The 22,243-nt window shown below is 48.8% G+C and overlaps 1 protein-coding gene across 1 annotated transcript in view; it reads left to right on the top strand.

The window, feature by feature from the left end:
• LOC137517692 (adrenocorticotropic hormone receptor-like) overlaps positions 1-22,243 on the top strand; it is a 73,841-nt gene that overhangs the window by 35,582 nt on the left and 16,016 nt on the right. The window contains exon 2 of the mRNA XM_068234693.1: positions 20,287-20,466. The gene's annotated coding sequence lies outside the window, so the exon portion shown is untranslated. The remainder of the gene's footprint in view (positions 1-20,286; positions 20,467-22,243) is intronic.

Here is a 22,243-nt window from a genome sequence, read left to right as displayed (position 1 = left end):
TTTGTGTCATGTGTGGGTTTTTTGCCCTCTCTGTAGCTCTTGGAGATATTTCCATTGCCCTTTCTGGACCTTTTCTCACCACTTTCAAAACTATTCAAAGTAAAATTACGTATTTCCTGGAGCTGGATTTGAACTTATTTTTACCTGTTTACTAGCCCAGGAGTGTAGAAACAACCCAGAGGGCCTCCTTGAAAATTGTTGTTGGGCAACCTAGGAGAATGGCAGCAAAGAATGTGTGGCTGTGATGCAGGGGAAAGACTCACAGCAATGGAGTAGTTAAATATTACACCACTCTCTGTGCTTCTCTGCATGTGGGTTGAGAGAGGGAGGAGGAGTGGATCCCCACAGTCCCTGGGCCCCTGTTGGGGTGACGAGGGCTAGTGTTATGCCCCTGCACTAGTCCAAATTGATTAACGCGTGCATTTGAAAAGGGCGCCTGGAAAAAAGGGTGCCTGGTGTCAGGGGTGCCTCTAGCCATTTTGTCACTCGAGGCGAGAAATCCTGTGGCACCCTCCCCCCCCCGTGATTGCCCCCCATACCCATGGTGAACACCACCCCCAAAACCCCTGAAAATAATCATAATGCAGCAGCGTTTCACCAGACAATCAGAAAATACACTTATTGCGGCATGGGTTCCCTAGAAAATAGTTGTAATGCAGCAGAGAGTTTTACCATAAAATATACTTATTGCGGCATGCACTCACACACACCACACACAGCACACACACACACTATACACACACACCACACACACTATACACACACACTATACACACGCACACAGTACACACACACGCACGCACACACACGCGCACACACACTATACATACACACACACTATACACACGCACACACTACACACACACTATACACACGCACACACTACACACACGCACACATTATACAAACACACACACACTATACACACACACACACACACACACACACACACACACACACACACACACACACTATACACACGTACACACACAGTACACACTATATACACACACACTATACACACGCACAGTACACACAAACAATACACATGCACGCACACTACACTATACACACACACACAACATACACCTACCTATGTCCTCCCCTTCACCACCATCTCTACTAATCCCTGCTTTCGCTACCTTATAGTGTGTCTGAGCCCTTATGCAGAGAAATAATGAGGAGAGAAAAGCTGAAAGAGAGGGAAGAAGATGTTTGCCTCACCAGGATTGCACTTTTATTTAGCGTTCCTGTATGACAAGAAGACACAGCCAGCCAGCACTAGGGAAAAAGGGAAACAAAGGTGAATGAAGGAGGCTGGTGCACACCAAGAGTGCTTCTGAGCGCTTTTCAAATCGACAGCGATTTAAAAAGCGCTGGGCTACTGTTCCCCTATGACGGTGTTCCCACAGCAGCGTTGGGATTTTTTCAAATTTTTTGGAGCGATTCTTTCAAAAATTGCTTCACAAAGTCGCATTCACAAACTGCTAGCGATTGCTATTGCGATTTTGTCGTGCACTAGCCCAGAGAGAGGCGGAGTGGAGAAATTGAGAATAGCCTGAGATGGAGCAGAGAGCTTATCTGTTTTGCAGTCCTACATTACACAGAGGCTACTTGTCTGTAATAGGACTCCTGTCCCTGCCAGTCTCTCACAAGTCAGAAAGCAGCCCTCCTGGAGTGTAGGGACTGTCAACATTTTTCCACTTGTTTAACACCTTATCTGCACATGCAGTCATTTTAACAATGGGGAGAGACCAAACAGATTTTTTCCCACAGACCCTCCAGGCAAGCTCTGCATCATGCTGTGTATATTTACCAGCTTGCCTGCCCTCTAATTGCACTTTTATCTGCTAGCTTAGTGTTTGACATTGCCTTACAACAACAAACCTGAATACACCAGGCACTGGACAAGCCCTAAATCACTGAATAAAAGGCAGCCTGGGGGGCAGTCCATGCCTGGCTGCTACACTCAGTCTCTCTACATCCACGTAGTTACCAGTAGTAGAGAGAGAGAGAGAGGAAGTGAATGAATCAGTGAAGAGTCAGGACTCAGGAGCTGATGCTGTACTCAGATTGATCCCTGAGTGAGCTAGGACGAGTGCCTTCTCTCACTGACTGATTCATTACTGTGGTTCTTTGAATCATTGAGCTGAAGGAACTGAATTATTTAATCAGTTATAAGTGGAGTCAGGCGCTGCTTTTAGCTGCTGTTGTAATCTGACCCCTGAGTGAGCTGAGAGGCATTTCTTCTCTCACTACTCAGTGCAACAGCGCTCTTCCCTCCTCCTGCTGCCCTAGGCAAAAATGTATAGGTACCTGGTGGCTGAGACGGCTGTGCCTGGTGTAGCCCATATGCCAACTTCGGCTACAAAGGGCGCCTGGTGTAGCCCATATATGCCAAATTCCGCTACAAAAGGTGCCTGGTGTAGCCCATATATGCCAAATACGGCTACAAAGGGCAACCTTGTGTAGCCCATATATAACAAATTCGGCTACAAAGGCCACCTGGTGTAACCCATGCATGCCAAATTCAGCTACAAAGGGTGCCTGGTGTAGCCCATATGCCAACTTCAGCTACAAAGGGTGCCCGGTGTAGCCCATATATGCCAAATTCGGCTACAAAGGGCGCCTGGTGTAGCCCATATATGCCAAATTCGGCTACAAAAAGGGTGCCTGGTGTAGCTCATATATGCCAGATTTGGCTATAAAGGGCGCCCGGTGTAGTCCACATGCCAAATTCAGCTACAAAAGGTGCCTGGTGTAGCCCTCCTCTCTTCCTACCACCCTGCCTCAAGCACGCTCATATACACGCAGGAACTACCGCAACATAGACATGCAATCTGTCTCTGATGCCTTGGCACCTCTCCTCACACAACCATTCACTGACCCTGACTCAGCAGCTGCACACTATCATTGCTCAATCACGCAAGTCATGGATGAAATCGCACCCCTCACCAATGTCCGCCCGCACCGTGTCAGTCGCCAACCCTGGCTGACCAAAGCTACTAAACAGCTAAAGGGGTGCTCTAGGGTAGCTGAACGCCGTTGGAGAAAAACTAATACTAATGAGGATTTCATTACTTACAAAAAAGAGTTGAACAAGTTTAAAACCGCTCTCTCTTCTGCAAAACAATCATACTTCTCCTCCCTCATATCCTCCCACTTGCACAATCCAATGCGCCTGTTCAGTACTTTCAACTCCCTTCTCCGTCCACCCCCTCCTCCTCCTTCTTCATGCTTATCAGCTGAAGAATTTGCAACATACTTTACAGATAAAATTGCAAAAATCCGTAGTGTGTTTTCCACGCAGACATCAAACTCCATCTCCACTCCTCTTGTTGACTGCTCTCTTTCCAGTTTCTCTCCACTCTCTGAACATTCGCTCTCTTCCCTTATCTCCAAATCCCATCTAACCACCTGTTCTTTGGATCCTATCCCATCACATCTCATTCCACAGCTATCCACATCCCTCATCCCTGCCCTAACATCGCTGTTTAACCTATCCCTCTCCTCCGGAATTTTTCCTTCCTCACTCAAGAGGGCTGTTGTAACACCACTACTTAAAAAACCATCTCTAGACCCCACCGAACTTGCTAACTACCGCCCAGTGTCACTTCTTCCATTTGCATCTAAATTACTTGAACGCCACATCCATGCTGAACTAAGTCAGTATTTATCTGCAAATTCCTTGCTCGATCAGTTCCAATCTGGCTTCCGGCCAAACCACTCCACAGAAACAGCACTCACCAAAGTAGCTAATGATCTCCTCACAGCTAAATCCAAAGGCTATTATTCCATACTCATCCTTCTAGATCTGTCATCAGCATTCGACACTGTCGACCACACTCTACTCCTACAGATCCTTTCATCTATAGGAATAAAGGACCTCTCTCTCTCCTGGATATCTTCCTACCTGTCTGGAAGGTCTTTCACTGTTTCTTATTCAGATCAGGCCTCCTCTTCACATCCTCTGTCTGTAGGGGTACCTCAAGGCTCTGTCCTCGGTCCCCTCCTCTTCTCCATCTACATGCACGGTCTTGGTAACTTAATCAGCTCATTCGGTTTCCAATACCACCTATATGCAGACGATACACAACTGTACCTCTCGGCCCCAGACCTTAACTCCCTCCTCACACGGGTTCCCGACTGCCTGTCCGCTATCTCCTCTTTCATGTCCTCTCGCTTCTTAAAACTCAATATGAATAAAACTGAACTAATAGTCTTTCCACCATCCCTGTCCACCCCTTTGCCTGATATTACAATAAATGTTAACAACACGTCTATAACATCAGTTCCCAAAGCACGGTGCCTGGGGGTAATATTTGATTCTTCTCTCTCATTTACTTCTCACATTAACTCCCTAACCAGCTCCTGCCATTTCCAACTGAAAAACATAGCACGTATCCGACCTTTTCTCTCCCATGACACAACCAAAATGTTAGTACATGCTCTTATTATATCTCGATTGGACTATTGCAATATATTGCTTGGTGGACTTCCAACTAACCGACTAACACCGCTCAATTCTGTACTGAACTCTGCTGCTCGACTCATTCATCTCTCCTCTCGCTCTTCCTCTGCTGACCCTCTCTGTCAAGCTCTTCACTGGCTACCAATTAATGAGAGGATTCAGTTCAAACTCTTAACCATAACCTACAAAGCTCTCCACAATCTCTCTCCCCTGTACATCTCCTCACTAGTCTCCAGATACCAACCCAACCGCAATCTCAGATCTGCACACGAGCTTCTTCTATCCTCTTCTACAATGAACTCATCACATTCACGTGTACAAGACTTCTCACGTGCCTCACCCCTCCTCTGGAATGCCCTTCCACAACACATCCGCCACTCTCCCACCTTTGAAATCTTTAAACGCTCCCTCAAAACCCACCTTTTCTGACAAGCATATTCTCTAGCTTAGGCCATGCACCCACTAAATAACCTAATTACGCACTGCCTGTACATATACTGTATACTTCCCCCACCTCTTGTTTCCACCCCATTCCTTTAGATTGTAAGCTCGCAAGGGCAGGGCTCTCACCCTTTTGTGTCATGGAATGTTATTAATTCAATTGCTTGCACACTGTTAGAAATTTATACATTTTAGTCATCCTGTTAAATCAAATTGTAATCAGCAGTGCTGTATCTTGTATCAGTGTTCATATTTTCATGTATATCATTGTCTGTATCATTATGTATCCCTTGTTTGTTTGCTTACATTGTACAGCGCCACGGAATATGTTGGCGCTTTATAAATAAATAAATAATAATAATAATAATAATATATGCAAAATTCGGCTATAAAGGGCGCCTGGTGCAGCCGAAAAAACTAGTTTTATTTTATATAAAGAATGCAAAAAGGCAAAATTTGATGGGCTATAAAAGGGCACTACCGTGTTTCCCCGAAAGTAAAACCTACCCCTAAAGTAAGCCCTAGCAGATATCAAGCAGTGTGCTTGAAATATAAGCCCTCCCTGAAAATAAGCCCTAGTGGCAGTGGCAGTACCGAGCCGTCCCCCCCAAGCCCCCGTTATGTCGCCGCATTACCTCCTACTGTCCCCGCTTTCAGAACGTCACATCCCCGTGCTTGTAGTCAGACCCCCGGCGGCAATTATTCTGAACCGCAGATCAGCTGCAGATTCAGTGTAACAGTACTTCCGTATGCAGGAAGTAAACAGAGAAGCCACTTCCTGTATAGGGAGGCGACGTTACACTGAATCTGCAGCCGCCTTCACCGCAGATCCCAGCTGATCTGCGGTTCGGAATAATTGCCGCCGGGAATCTGACTACAAGCACGGGGATGTGACTTTCTGAAAGCTGGGGCCAGTAGGAGGTAATGCAGCCACGGTGGAAGCGTTTGGGGGGCGGGGGCTGGCGGAACTTCTTCACAAGTGGGATCTGGCTATACAGTTGGGGGGGGGGGTTATCTGGCTAGCAAGGGGGTGTCTGGCCATAGACAAGAGGGGGATTTAGCTATACATTGGGGGAGGGGCTGGTTGTACACTAAGGGGATGTAGATCTGGCTGTACAATTAGGTGGGTCTGGCCTAGCTATACTTAAGGGAGGATCTGGCCATAAACAAGGGGATTGGGGATTTGGCTATAGACTTGGGGGATCTGGCTATTCACAAGGGGGTTTTCGCTACCCCCACAAAATATAAGACATCCCCGAAAATAAGAAGAGGTGTACCGAACGGTTCGCCGGCGAACGGTTCCAGGCGAACATTGGGGGTTCGCGTTCGCCTGCGCCAGGCGAACTTTTCCGGAAGTTCGATTCGCCCCATAATGCACTATGAGGGTCAACTTTGACCCTCTGCATCACAGTCAGCAGGCACATTGTAGCCATTCAGGCTACAGTAAGCCCTGGAGCCCCACCCCCCTTATATAAGGCAGCCTCCGGCGGCCATTACAGTCACTCGTGTGCCTGCTAGAGAGAGGAAAGGGACAGCTGCTGCAGACTTTTTCTCTTAGGGACAGATTAGTTAGGTTCTAGGCTGCTTTGCTTGTTCCTGACTGATTAATATTGCTTTTAAAGCACCCAGCAACAGCTCTTTTCAGAGCTCAACCTGTACATTTTTTTTTCTGACACTTTTGTTGCATGCACAGCCTTGCTAATTGATAGTGTGTGTGCCACTGCCAGCAGCCCAGCACATTCAGTGACTGACTGCCTGTGTGTGTGACAGGGAGCTGCACATTGTACTACCCAGTACTGCATATACCCCAGTACCTGTTGTGTTTACTTAACCCACCTCATCACTGCATATACCTAGCTTTGTGTTGAGTGAACCCAGCTCACTGCATCTAACTACCCAGTACCTGTTGTGTTTACTTAACCCACCTCATCACTGCATTTACCTAGCGTTGTGTTGAGTGAACCCAGCTCACTGCATCTAAGTCTAACTACCTGTTGTGTTGAGTGAGAACCCACCTCACTGCATCTTAAGTACCTTTACTGTATACTGTTCAGTGAACCCAGCTCACTGCATCTAACTACCCAGTACCTGTTGTGTTTACTTAGCCCACATCATCACTGCATATACCTAGCGTTGTGTTGAGTGAACCCAGCTCACTGCATCTAACTACCTGTTGTGTTGAGTGTGAACCCACCTGGCCACCTCACTGCATCTAACTACCTGTTGTGTTGAGTGAGAACCCACCTCACTGCATCTTAAGTACCTTTACTGTTGAGTGAACCCAGCTCACTGCATCTAACTACCTGTTGTGTTGAGTGTGAACCCACCTGGCCACCTCACTGCATCTAACTACCTGTTGTGTTGAGTGAGAACCCACCTCACTGCATCTTAAGTACCTTTACTGTTGAGTGAACCCAGCTCACTGCATCTAACTACCCAGTACCTGTTGTGTTTACTTAACCCACCTCATCACTGCATATACCTAGCCTTGTGTTGAGTGAACCCAGCTCACTGCATCTAATTACCTGTTGTGTTGAGTGTGAACCCACCTGGCCACCTCACTGCATCTAACTACCTGTTGTGTTGAGTGAGAACCCACCTCACTGCATCTTAAGTACCTTTACTGTTGAGTGAACCCAGCTCACTGCATCTAACTACCTGTTGTGTTGAGTGTGAACCCACCTGGCCACCTCACTGCATCTAACTACCTGTTGTGTTGAGTGAGAACCCACCTCACTGCATCTTAAGTACCTTTACTGTTGAGTGAACCCAGCTCACTGCATCTAACTACCTGTTGTGTTGAGTGTGAACCCACCTGGCCACCTCACTGCATCTAACTACCTGTTGCGTTGAGTGAGAACCCACCTCACTGCATCTTAAGTACCTTTACTGTTGAGTGAACCCAGCTCACTGCATCTAACTACCTGTTGTGTTGAGTGTGAACCCACCTGGCCACCTCACTGCATCTAACTACCTGTTGTGTTGAGTGAGAACCCACCTCACTGCATCTTAAGTACCTTTACTGTTGAGTGAACCCAGCTCACTGCATCTAACTACCTGTTGTGTTGAGTGTGAACCCACCTGGCCACCTCACTGCATCTAACTACCTGTTGTGTTGAGTGAGAACCCACCTCACTGCATCTTAAGTACCTTTACTGTTGAGTGAACCCAGCTCACTGCATCTAACTACCCAGTACCTGTTGTGTTTACTTAACCCACCTCATCACTGCATATACCTAGCCTTGTGTTGAGTGAACCCAGCTCACTGCATCTAACTACCTGTTGTGTTGAGTGTGAACGCACCTGGCCACCTCACTGCATCTAACTACCTGTTGTGTTGAGTGAGAACCCACCTCACTGCATCTTAAGTACCTTTACTGTTGAGTGAACCCAGCTCATTGCATCTAACTACCTGTTGTGTTGAGTGTGAACCCACCTGGCCACCTCACTGCATCTAACTACCTGTTGTGTTGAGTGAGAACCCACCTCACTGCATCTTAAGTACCTTTACTGTTGAGTGAACCCAGCTCACTGCATCTAACTACCCAGTACCTGTTGTGTTTACTTAACCCACCTCATCACTGCATATACCTAGCCTTGTGTTGAGTGAACCCAGCTCACTGCATCTAACTACCTGTTGTGTTGAGTGTGAACCCACCTGGCCACCTCACTGCATCTAACTACCTGTTGTGTTGAGTGAGAACCCACCTCACTGCATCTTAAGTACCTTTACTGTTGAGTGAACCCAGCTCACTGCATCTAATTACCTGTTGTGTTGAGTGAGAACCCACCTCACTGCATCTTAAGTACCTTTACTGTTGAGTGAACCCAGCTCACTGCATCTAACTACCTGTTGTGTTGAGTGTGAACCCACCTGGCCACCTCACTGCATCTAACTACCTGTTGTGTTGAGTGAGAACCCACCTCACTGCATCTTAAGTACCTTTACTGTTGAGTGAACCCAGCTCACTGCATCTAACTACCTGTTGTGTTGAATGTGAACCCACCTGGCCACCTCACTGCATCTAACTACCTATTGTGTTGAGTGAGAACCCACCTCACTGCATCTTAAGTACCTTTACTGTTGAGTGAACCCAGTTCACTGCATCTAACTACCTGTTGTGTTGAGTGTGAACCCACCTGGCCACCTCACTGCATCTAATTACCTGTTGTGTTGAGTGAGAACCCACCTCACTGCATCTTAAGTACCTTTACTGTTGAGTGAACCCAGCTCACTGCATCTAACTACCCAGTACCTGTTGTGTTTACTTAACCCACCTCATCACTGCATATACCTAGCCTTGTGTTGAGTGAACCCAGCTCACTGCATCTAATTACCTGTTGTGTTGAGTGTGAACCCACCTGGCCACCTCACTGCATCTAACTACCTGTTGTGTTGAGTGAGAACCCACCTCACTGCATCTTAAGTACCTTTACTGTTGAGTGAACCCAGCTCACTGCATCTAACTACCTGTTGTGTTGAGTGTGAACCCACCTGGCCACCTCACTGCATCTAACTACCTGTTGTGTTGAGTGAGAACCCACCTCACTGCATCTTAAGTACCTTTACTGTTGAGTGAACCCAGCTCACTGCATCTAACTACCTGTTGTGTTGAGTGTGAACCCACCTGGCCACCTCACTGCATCTAACTACCTGTTGTGTTGAGTGAGAACCCACCTCACTGCATCTTAAGTACCTTTACTGTTGAGTGAACCCAGTTCACTGCATCTAACTACCTGTTGTGTTGAGTGTGAACCCACCTGGCCACCTCACTGCATCTAACTACCTGTTGTGTTGAGTGAGAACCCACCTCACTGCATCTTAAGTACCTTTACTGTTGAGTGAACCCAGCTCACTGCATCTAACTACCCAGTACCTGTTGTGTTTACTTAACCCACCTCATCACTGCATATACCTAGCCTTGTGTTGAGTGAACCCAGCTCACTGCATCTAATTACCTGTTGTGTTGAGTGTGAACCCACCTGGCCACCTCACTGCATCTAACTACCTGTTGTGTTGAGTGAGAACCCACCTCACTGCATCTTAAGTACCTTTACTGTTGAGTGAACCCAGCTCACTGCATCTAACTACCTGTTGTGTTGAGTGTGAACCCACCTGGCCACCTCACTGCATCTAACTACCTGTTGTGTTGAGTGAGAACCCACCTCACTGCATCTTAAGTACCTTTACTGTTGAGTGAACCCAGCTCACTGCATCTAACTACCTGTTGTGTTGAGTGTGAACCCACCTGGCCACCTCACTGCATCTAACTACCTGTTGTGTTGAGTGAGAACCCACCTCACTGCATATTAAGTACCTTTACTGTTGAGTGAACCCAGCTCACTGCATCTAACTACCTGTTGTGTTGAGTGTGAACCCACCTGGCCACCTCACTGCATCTAACTACCTGTTGTGTTGAGTGAGAACCCACCTCACTGCATATAGCTAGCATACCCCCGAGATGGACAAAATGGACAAACCAGGTAGAGGAAGAGGTAGAGGCAGACCCAGAGGAAGGCCACCAGGCACCGGCAGGTCTGTGGCTGTGCGAGGTGGTGTTGCTGTGATTTCATGCGGACCTGCCCCAAAATACAGTGCTCAGAAGAAGGCACGTGCCATCACTTCCCAAAATCGTGAGGAGGTGATTGAGTATTTAACACAGAACACCTCATCTCCCGCAGCCACCAGCGCTACAACAAGCACCACATCCGCTGCATTTGACACTTCGCAGGAGTTATTTGGTGGTGGTGGTGAAATCACTGATTCCCAGCCACTACTGCAACAACAACAAGAAGGCGCAGGTACACCACCTCATACGTCTGAGTTAGGTGGCGATAGTATGGACGTAACGTGTGTGGATGGGGATGATGGTGGACCACCTGAAGTTGGTGCACTTGAGGAGGTGTCTGAGGAAAGCGCAGCTGGCCAGGAGGATTATGATGACGATTATATGGATACCACATATGTTCCCGGTAGAGGAGATGACCAGGGGGACAGTTCAGAGGAGGAGTCAGAGAGGAGTAGGAGGAGACGACTCCATGATAGAAGCAAAGGGAGCTTGTCCTCAGAAACAGCTGGGGGCAGTGTCCGGTGCCATGTATCGCCAGCTATGGCCAGGGAGCACACATGCCCTTCAACGTCAGCTGCTGCTGATGCCACCGTAGCGCCATCACCCCAGGGGGGCTCAGCGGTTTGGAAATTTTTTCACGTGTGTGTCTCAGATCGGAGCAAAGCCATCTGTTGTCTCTGCCAGCAAAAATTGAGCCGTGGAAAGGCCAACTCTCACGTAGGGACAAGTGCCTTACGAAGGCACCTGGAGAGAAGGCACAAACAGCTATGGCAAGAACACCTGAGTAAAAGCAGCACTCCTCAAAAGACAAGCCAAACTCCTTCTCCTCTTCCTCCTTCAGGTGCATCATCTTCATCCTCTTTCTCCCTTGCACCTTCACAGCCACCCTCCTCCACACCGCCTCTTCCCTTGAGCGGTTCCTTCTCCTCTGCCCACAGCAGTACCCAGCTGTCCGTGAAGGAAGTATTTGAGCGGAAGAAGCAAATGTCTGCCAGTCACCCTCTTGCCCGGCGTCTGACAGCTGGCGTGGCGGAACTATTAGCTCGCCAGCTATTACCATACAAGCTGGTGGAGTCGCAGGCTTTCCGTAAGTTTGTGGCCATTGGTACACCGCAGTGGAAGATACCAGGCCGCAATTATTTTTCTCAAAAGGCCATACCCAAACTGTACCGTGCAGTTGAGAGGCAAGTGGTGTCATCTCTGGCACACAGCGTTGGGTCAAGGGTCCACCTGACCACGGATGCCTGGTCTGCCAAGCACGGGCAGGGCCACTACATTACATACACAGCCAATTGGGTCAACCTGGTGACCGATGGCAGCAAGCAGGGAGTACATGGCTGCGCAGAGGACCGACTTGTCACACCTCCACGGCTTGCAGGCAGGCCTCCAGCCACCTCCTGTCCACCTGCTATCACCGCTTCACTGTCGTCATCCTCCTCCTCCTCCTCCTTGGCTGGTGCCGCCATCTCCTCCCCAGCTACACAGCCCCAGCACCCCAGGGCCTATGCTGCATGCCAGGTGCGACGGTGTCATGCAGTGTTAGACATGTCTTGCCTGAAAGCGGAGAGTCACACTGGAGCAGCTCTCCTGGCTGCTCTTAACAAACAGGTGGAGCAATGGCTGACCCCACACAAGCTTGAGATCGGCAACGTGGTGTATGACAACGGCAGCAATCTCATTGCTGCGTTGAATTTGGGAAAGCTGACACACATACCCTGCATGGCACATGTGCTTAATCTGGTCGTGCAAAGATTACCCAGGCTTAGAGGACGTCCTGAAGCAGGCCAGGAAGTTGTGTGGGCATTTCAGGCGCTCTTACAAGGCCATGGCACGCTTTGCAGAGATTCAGCGTAGAAACAACTTGCCGGTGAGACGCCTGATTTGCGATAGCCCGACTCGCTGGAATTCCACCCTGCTGATGTTCTCTCGCCTGCTAGACCAGGAGAAAGCCGTCACCCACTACCTGTATCATTACAGTACAAGGACACAATCTGGGAGGATGGGGATGTTGTGGCCCAACAACTGGACACTGATGCGAAATGCATGCAGGGTCATGGAGCCCTTTGAGGAGGTGACCAAACTGGTGAGTCGCGATGAAGGCACCATCAGCGACTTGATCCCCTACGCCTACTTCCTGGAGCGTGCCGTGCGTAGAGTGGTGGATACAGCTGTGGAGGAGCGTGAACAAGAAGAGTTAGGGCAGCAGGATTCATTGGAGCCATTTACACACGAACCCGATTTTTCCACAACACCGGCGGCAGCACAGAGGGGGGAGGAGGAGGAAGAAGAGGAGTCATGTGGGGAAGGAGAGGAGTCAGACTCTGATGATGGTGATGATGAGGAAGGTGTTTCTGTGGAGGAGGAAGAGGCGGCGGAAGGAGAACAACCGCGGCAGCCATCACAGGGGGCTTCTGCTGCTCCACGTTCCCGTGGTATTGTTCGTGGCTGGGGGGAGGAAGAGGAGTTGCGTCCCGTCACTGAGGAAGAGCAAGAGGAGATGGAGAGTACATCTGCATCCAGCTTTGTGCAGATGTCCTCTTTCATGTTGTCCAGCCTGTTGAGGGACCCCCGTATCAAAAAACTCAAGACGAATGACCTGTACTGGGTGGCCACGCTACTAGACCCTCGGTACAGGCACAAAGTGGCGGACCTCTTACCAACTCAACAAAAGGCGCAAAGGATGCAGCACTTGCAGAACAAGCTGTCGATGCTGCTTTACAATGCGTTTAAGGGTGATGTGGCTGCACAACGCAATCAAGGTACCACTGGCAGTAACCCTCCTCCTCCCAAGTCCACGCAGGCAAGAACAGGACGCTCCAGCGATCTCAGGGTGATGTCGGACATGCGGACGTTCTTTAGTCCAACTCCTCGCCATAGTCCTTCCGGATCCACCCTCCACCAACGCCTGGACCGGCAGGTAGCCGACTACCTGGCCTTGAGTGTGGATGTAGACTCTGCGAAAAGCGACGATGAACCCTTAGACTACTGGTTGCGCAGGCTTGACCTGTGGCCAGAGCTGTCCCAATTTGCCATACAGCTTCTCTCTTGCCCTGCCGCAAGCGTCCTGTCAGAAAGGACCTTCAGTGCAGCTGGAGGCATAGTTACTGAGAAGAGAAGTCGCCTAAGTCACGACAGTGTTCAGTACCTGACCTTTATCAAAATGAATGAGGAATGGATCACGGAGGGCTACTGCACGACCGAAGACTAAGTCAGTCCACTCCCCACACACAGCATCTCTGCCTGCAGGCCGCTTGACTGCCTTCTCCGCCACTACCAACAGGGTCCAGGACTCTAGGCTGATTCCTGAATTTTTAAGGCCGCCGCTAGCAGCGGCCGCTACACTAATTTTTCTGGTGCGTGTACATGTGCCCATCCCCCTTCGTGATCATTACCTTGCCGCGGTGAAGGGGCTTGCGCATCACAATGAAGCAATGACCGCCGGCTATTTGAGTGTCTCGGGTGGGGGTGGCACACAAAAGATATTAAGGTCGTTGCTTCATTGTGGTCAGACCAAATTTGATCAGCTGGAAAGTCACTGTTCTGTCATTCAGCTACATCAGCCGGGCAAGCATATGGGCTGAAAAACCACCATCACCTGCACTCTCGTCACGGTGCGCACCAGTCCAGCACGGCCGTCACTACACAAACGGCTGTTTGCAGTCACTGCATACCTTTCACTGCATCTGTGACTGCACATTATACCTGGCAGTCAGTGCATAACTTGCACTTGAATGGATACACTTTCAAACAATTTAAAAATACAACCATCTAAACTTTCAAACAATTTAAAAATACAACCATCTAAACTTTCAAACAATTTAAAAATACAACCATCTATCATTTTCAAAAAATTTAAAAAAAGGGCAAAAAAACTTGCCCTCCGTAAAACATTTTTGGCAAATGCTTTCGACTTGGTTTGTCTTCCGCTGGCTCAAGGGTCCATCTGACCACAGATGCCTGGTCGGCAAAGCACGGTCAGGGCAGCTACAGCATGGGTCTCAGCAGGCTCCCACTTCGGGCCGGAATCCAACCTTCATTCCCCGCGGTGACAATGGCAGACTTGCCCTCCATAACGGATTCCCGTTAAAGGATTTAAAGTTAGTTCATTTCAATTAGGGCCGCAAAAGGTCCTCCTGAGTCCTGTATTGTTATTTTTGGTCACTACCTCGGGGCGGGCGTGCATGCCTGCCTGCTTCCCTCCTTGCCTGGATGTGTGGTGGTAGACGTTGATCAGGCTCCAACTCCGGAACGCAATACAAGAGGGAGCTCGTCCTCAGAATCAGCTGGGGGCAGTGTCCGGCGCCATGTATCGCCAGCTATGGCCAGACAGCCAACATGCCCTTCAACGTCAGCTGCTGATGCCACCGTAGCGCCATCAGCCCAGGGGGGCTCAGCGGTTTGGAAATTTTTTCACGTGTGTGTCTCAGATCGGAGCAAAGCCATCTGTTGTCTCTGCCAGCAAAAATTGAGCCGTGGAAAGGCTAACTGTCACGTAGGGACAAGTGCTTTATGAAGGCACCTGGAGAGAAGGCACAAACAGCTATGGCAAGAACACCTGAGGAAAAGAAGCACCCCTCAAAAGACAAGCAGCGGAGAACAACCGTGGCAGCCGTCACAGAGGGCTTCTGCTGCTCCACGTTCCCATGGTATTGTTCGTGGCTGGGGGGAGGAAGAATGGATACACTTTTAAACAATTTAAAAATACAACCATCTAAACTTTCAAACAATTTAAAAATACAACCATCTAAACTTTCAAACAATTTAAAAATACAACCATCTAAACTTTCAAACAATTTAAAAATACAACCATCTATCATTTTCAAAAAATTTAAAAAAAGGGCAAAAAAACTTGCCCTCCGTAAAACATTTTTGGCAAATGCTTTCGACTTGGTTTGTCTTCCGCTGGCTCAAGGGTCCATCTGACCACAGATGCCTGGTCGGCAAAGCACGGTCAGGGCAGCTACAGCATGGGTCTCAGCAGGCTCCCACTTCGGGCCGGAATCCAACCTTCATTCCCCGCGGTGACAATGGCAGACTTGCCCTCCATAACGGATTCCCGTTAAAGGATTTAAAGTTAGTTCATTTCAATTAGGGCCGCAAAAGGTCCTTCTGAGTCCTGTATTGTTATTTTTGGTCACTACCTCGGGGCGGGCGTGCATGCCTGCCTGCTTCCCTCCTTGCCTGGATGTGTGGTGGTAGACGTTGATCAGGCTCCAACTCCGGAACGCAATACAAGAGGGAGCTCGTCCTCAGAATCAGCTGGGGGCAGTGTCCGGCGCCATGTATCGCCAGCTATGGCCAGACAGCCAACATGCCCTTCAACGTCAGCTGCTGATGCCACCGTAGCGCCATCAGCCCAGGGGGGGCTCAGCGGTTTGGAAATTTTTTCACGTGTGTGTCTCAGATCGGAGCAAAGCCATCTGTTGTCTCTGCCAGCAAAAATTGAGCCGTGGAAAGGCTAACTGTCACGTAGGGACAAGTGCTTTACGAAGGCACCTGGAGAGAAGGCACAAACAGCTATGGCAAGAACACCTAAGGAAAAGAAGCACCCCTCAAAAGACAAGCAGCGGAGAACAACCGTGGCAGCCGTCACAGGGGGCTTCTGCTGCTCCACGTTCCCATGGTATTGTTCGTGGCTGGGGGGAGGAAGAATGGATACACTTTTAAACAATTTAAAAATACAACCATCTAAACTTTCAAACAATTTAAAAATACAACCATCTAAACTTTCAAACAATTTAAAAATACAACCATCTAAACTTTCAAACAATTTAAAAATACAACCATCTATCATTTTCAAAATTTTTAAAAAAAGGGCAAAAAACTTGCCCTCCGTAAAACATTCTTGGCAAATGCTTTCGACTTGGTTTGTCTTCCGCTGGCTCAAGGGTCCATCTGACCACAGATGCCTGGTCTGCAAAGCACGGTCAGGGCAGCTACAGCATGGGTCTCAGCAGGCTCTCACTTCGGGCCGCAATCCAACCTTCATTCCCCGCGGTGACAATGGCAGACTTGCCCTCCATAACGGATTCCCGTTAAAGGATTTAAAGTTAATTCATTTCAAATACACAGCAGGGCCTCGAAAGTCCGCCTCCTGTATTGTTATTTTTGGTCACTACCTCGGGGCGGGCGTGCATGCCTACCTGCTGCCCTCCTTGGATGTGTAGTGGTAGCCATTTCTCAGGCTCCACACCGGATTCCATCCCTCATTCCCCGGCCATTACCCGGGGTCACAAATGACAGACTTGCCCGCCTCCATATGATTCTCGTGAAAGGAATGTGGTGTCATCTTTGCCCGCCATAACTGGTTCTCGTTAAAGGATTTAAAGTACATTCATTTCAAATACACAGCAGGGCCTCGAAAGTCCGCCTCCTGTATTGTTATTTTTGGTCACTACCTTGGGGCGGGCGTGCATGCCTACCTGCTGCCCTCCTTGGATGTGTAGTGGTAGACGTTTCTCAGGCTCCACACCGGATTCCATCCCTCATTCCCCGGCCATTACCCGGGGTCACAAATGACAGACTTGCCCGCCTCCATATGATTCTCGTGAAAGGAATGTGGTGTCATCTTTGCCCGCCATAACTGGTTCTCGTTAAAGGATTTAAAGTACATTCATTTCAAATACACAGCAGGGCCTCGAAAGTCCTCCTCCTGTATTGTTATTTTTGGTCACTACCTCGGAGCAGGCGGGCGTGCATGCCTGCCCGCTGCCCTCCTTGGATGTGTAGTGGTAGCCGCTGCTCAGGCTCCACACTGGATTCAAACCTCTCATTCCCCGGCCATTACCCGGGGTCACAATGGCAGACTTGCCCGCCTCCACAGGATTCTCATTGTAGCGGTACTGAACAAGTACACAGCAAGTAGAAAATGTAAATTAAAAACAAAACGTAAGCTTTTTAACAATGCCATGGAAAGTTGAGAAGGAAGTCACACATTACCTGACATCACTGAGTGAGGAAGAGCAATCACGCCATGTTGCGCAGTAGTCCAGCATGGCCGTCACTACACAAACAGCTGTTTGCGGTGCGTTACACAGTGAGTTTGGTGTGTCAGTGTGAAGCAGTACTCTAATTACACTCCCTGTTTGATGTATACACATGCAAGATGTTTGAAAGCATGTTAGGCCTGCAATTTAGCATTCAATGTGATTTCTGCCCTTAAAACGCTGCTTTGCGTCACATCCAGATTTTTCACCGGGACTTTTGGCATGTATCCCACTCCGCCATGCCCCCTCCAGGTGTTAGACCCCTTGAAACATCTTTTCCATCACTTTTGTGGCCAGCATAATTTTTTCTATTTTTCCAAGTTCGCCTCCCCATTGAAGTCTATTGCGGTTCGCGAATTTTTCCGCGAACCGAACCTTCTGCGGAAGTTCGCGAACCCGGTTCGCGAACCGAAAATCGGAGGTTCGCGACATCTCTAAAAATAAGCCTTAGCACAACTTTTGAAGGAAAAAATAATATAAGACAGTGTCTTATTTTCGGGGAAACTCGGTAGATATAGCTGAGAAAAGTGATTACTATGACCTAACTTCTCCCTACTCTCACACAGAACTCTCCCCTGATGGTGCCTAACCCTAACCCCCTAGTGGTGCCTAACCCTAACCCCTCCCTGGTGGTGCCTAACCCTAAGACAGCCCCTGGTAATTACTATGACCTAAATTCTCCTTACTCTCACACAGAACCCTCCCCAACCCCCCCCCCCCCGGACGATGCCTAAACCTAAGACCCCCCAGGTGGTGCCTAACCCTAAGACTCCCCTGGTGGTGCCTAACCCTAAGACCCCCCAGGTGGTGCCTAACCCTAAGACCCCCCAGGTGGTGCCTAACCCTAAGACTCCCCTGGTGGTGCTGAGCCCCATGTCCGCCCTGGTGGTGCCTAACCCTACCCCCCTTGTGGTGCCAACCCTAAAACTTGCCCCCCGCTTGTGATGCCTAATCCTAACCCCTCCTGCACCGCATCCCCAAATCAAAAATCTTGGCTATAAAAGGGTGCCCTTTTGTAGGAGAATCAAAAACTTTGTAGCCGAAAACCTTGTAGCTGAATAAAAAATATAGGATACAAAGGGGCGCCCTTTTGTAGCAAAATCAAAAACCTTGTAGCTGAAAACCTTGTACCTGAATAAAAAATATGGGCTAAAAAGGGGCACCCTTTTGTAGCAGAATTAAAAACTTTGTAGCCAGAAACCTTGGGCTACAAGGATGCCTTTTTGTAGCTGAAATCCTTGTAGCCAAATAAAAAATATAGGCTAGGAAGGGGTGCCCTACTGTAGCCAAAAACCCTGTAGCCGAAATATATATGGGCTACAAAGGGGAGTCCTATTGTAGCCGAAAAAAATATGGGCTACAAAGGGGCGCCTGCTTGTAGCCTATATCAAAACTCGGGTGCCCTTTTCACCACCTTGTAGCCAATATTTGCAGATATAACATTGATGTCTATGGAGGCGTCCTTTTCATACAGGCAGATAAGGCGCCCTTTTCAACTGATCCCTGATTAACTTATAAATATTCAGTTTCCATTCAGCTGAACTATGGTCTAACCCATGTAAAACTGAAAGACTGTGTTTAATAGCCAAAGGGATGCTAACATTATCGTTGCATTCTAGTACACAAATAAACACTTCAAGTGACACTTTCTCACATAATTCATGTGTAACGATCTGCTAGTGTGTGAGGGGCACTAGCAGACAGACAACTATTAGACGTTCCCTGAAAGGGAAATGTCTTACCGACAGTGACAGTAGAAGGCAGTACTAACACTGAATACAGATAATGAGAATGGTCGGACAAATCGGATCGGCAACAGATCAGATTGTAAGGTACAAAATCAGCAGGCAAAATCAAGGTAAGTAATCAGTCAGAGGTCGGCAACAGATAAGATTGGCAAAGGTACAGAATCGGCAGGCAAAATCTAAGTGAGTAATCAGGCAGCGGTCGGCAACAGATCAGATTGGCAAAGGTACAGAATCGGTAGGCTAATGCGCTCTGGCTTACTGCAGCCTTTCCTAATTGCACTGTCTCTGTAATAAATCTTATCTCCTTTCCTCTGTCATGTCTGTCGGGCTAAGGCTTGAATGTGTGGAATGTGCAGGGCTGCTTGTGATTGGATAGAAGCGATACACACCCTCTGCAGGCCCCTGCACACTCTGTATGACTCACACACTCTGCTTATGTGAGCCTATTACAAGCTGGTTAGTTTGTTTGTAAACACTGCCTAAAACTGTTAATTACAAGCCAGGATTGCAGCAGAGAGTGGCAGAAACAGCACAGAGGGGCACAGGAGAAAATAAGGAATAGAATGGTATGCTTTTTAGTGTAAGAATATTAGAGTACAGATTCTCTTTAAGAAGCCCGGGTAAGCAGAAGAACACGCCCCCAACCTCCTCAGCAAATCCGTATCCGGAGGTGGAGCCGTGCGTGTCAGCTGACAGCCGGTCAACTGACACGTTTCCTTACAGCATAAAAGGAGCGACGCTGACAGCGCATGCGTTCGTCCTCATTTACTGTCTGAGCACAACGTGGCCAGGTCCCCACAGGAACGCCGCTGACACAATCCCTTGCCAATGCGGCCAGCCGCACCGGAAGTCCCAGATGCGCTGCCAGCAGCAGCAGCAGCAACTGACATTGTAAGCGCAGGATTACTGACATCATGTTTTTTTAAGCTCTATTCAGGTAGCTAATACCTCTAGGCTTACGCTCCCTTTTATCACCGTTAATGTTTGCACTTTAATCAGAACATCATTTTAATCTCATGTAGTCCTAAAGCAGAGATGTTGTAAATTATGCTATTTTTTCCACCCACTAGACCCGCCTCCTCAACCTATAAGAACTGCTCTGGGACGGGCGCGTCCCCTGGCGAGGCTGGAGGAACGTACATGCTGAATCACATCCGCAGGGGTGCTGGGGATGCCGCTGACGAAATAGGAAGAGGAAGCTTCCTGCAGCAGTCCAGTGCTGACTGAGCCCTCGCTGAAACCGCTGACAGGTAAGAGCTATACAGTTCCACTCTAGTTACGCCCCTGACAGTGAGGAAAATAAGAATTTTTATCTCTGTGGGGAGGCTGATGTAGTAATTGTGACTTTGTGGCTGAGTTGCTCTTCTTGACAATAAATTGGCCTGAAGCTCTGGCAAGCCATTAATTAAATTAGCAGTTAAAAGGTTAATCCAACATGTGTCTTTCCCCCGTGAAATACTAGCTCCCATACAGTAGGTTTTAGCAGTAAAGATAACTTAGGGTAGTAGGATGGGGTCTTCCACCTTTCCAGGGTACCATTGTCCAATGTAACATGACCAGAAGAGCAGGAGAAGGTTGGAATAATAGTATGGAGATACATACATAGAGTCGGAAAACCCACTAAAATAATTTACTATTAAATGTACAAACACACAAACAACCACACCAAGAAAAAAATAATTTCATGAATAAAACATGGGTTTTAAAAATTCTTAATTGTAATCCAGCATTGTAATCTGAGTTTATTTCCAATAAATGTTCCCTTCTTTTATTTTAATTATTTTTAAATCTGAAATTCTTCTTTCCTGCCTCTGTAATTCTTCTTTTCATCTGTGAGAAAACGCGGAAAAGCCGCCACATGTGCCAAGAGCAAGGCGGTTGACTCCGCGTCCAACGCGGCGGTTTGCACGCATAGACACGCGTCTGGTAGTATGGTAGAATGCGGAAAAGCCGCCGCATGTCCTGACAGCAAAGCGGCTGTTTCCGCGTCCAACGCGGTGGTTTGCATGCAGCAGCGTGCGCTTGGTGTGGCTGGGTCTGTTAGTGCACATAGGCAGATGGAGAGCTACGCGCGCGCGGGCCTGAACTCAGGACCTTTATACCAGCAGGGGAAGTGTCAGCTGATCAGGAAGATCAGCTGATTCCTGCAGGACTAGGAATGCTGTGTATCTTCTGTGTATTCTCTAGCATAGTTCCAGGGTGTTGAGATCAAGGCCCTCACATTCAAGACTAGGGAACTGCATTATCATTTATGTTATGCTCCAGACTAGTTCCAGGGTGTTGTGACTACGGACCTCACACCCCAGACTAGGATTGTGCTATTACTGTGTTACAATAGCCCAGTTCAGGGCAAAACCTTACATATTAGCAGCAGGGCTTCCTGTAACCCAGCCTTGGTCCCTCGCTCAGGGGTCCACAGGCTACAGGAATATCACCCACCGTCAGGGGTGAATTCCTCAGTAGTATAGGCCACCAGCTCCTCTGGTGGTCTTTACTCAGAGTTGTTACTGTTGCACCAAACACTTAAGGCCCGTACTCACGGGCTGCAAAACTCGCCTGTCGCCAGCACACGTGAGCGTGTGGGCGACAGGCCGGCGACAGCTTCTCGCCAGGTCCCTCCGCGTACACATGCGGAAGAGGGACCAGCGGCAAGGCGGAAGCTGTCGCTGACGTTCCTCCTCCCCCCGCCGGAAGGTCTGTGAACCTCAATGGAGGTTGCTGTCGCTAGTCCGCGTACTCACGCGGACTAGCGACAGTTGCGGCGGGGGGGCAGCGGCGACTGTCGCCATGCGATTGTTCGGCGACAGTTCGGGGGCGCGCGGGCGTGCGACGGCCCATACTCACGGGCGACCTGTCGCCGCAACACGCGCGCGCCGCGTGTTGAGGCGACAAAAGTCCCTCGTGAGTATGGGCCATTACACTCTCTCAGGTGTCTAGAGGTTAGACATATCTGATTATTGACGATTCCGCAGATCCTCAATAATCGGGTATATCTGTATTCTTGGGGATACTGCGGATCGCCAAGGA

Source organism: Hyperolius riggenbachi, chromosome 5 (assembly GCF_040937935.1).
Source record: "Hyperolius riggenbachi isolate aHypRig1 chromosome 5, aHypRig1.pri, whole genome shotgun sequence".
NCBI lineage: Eukaryota > Metazoa > Chordata > Amphibia > Anura > Hyperoliidae > Hyperolius > Hyperolius riggenbachi.
This window is presented reverse-complemented; position numbering and strand designations above follow the sequence as displayed.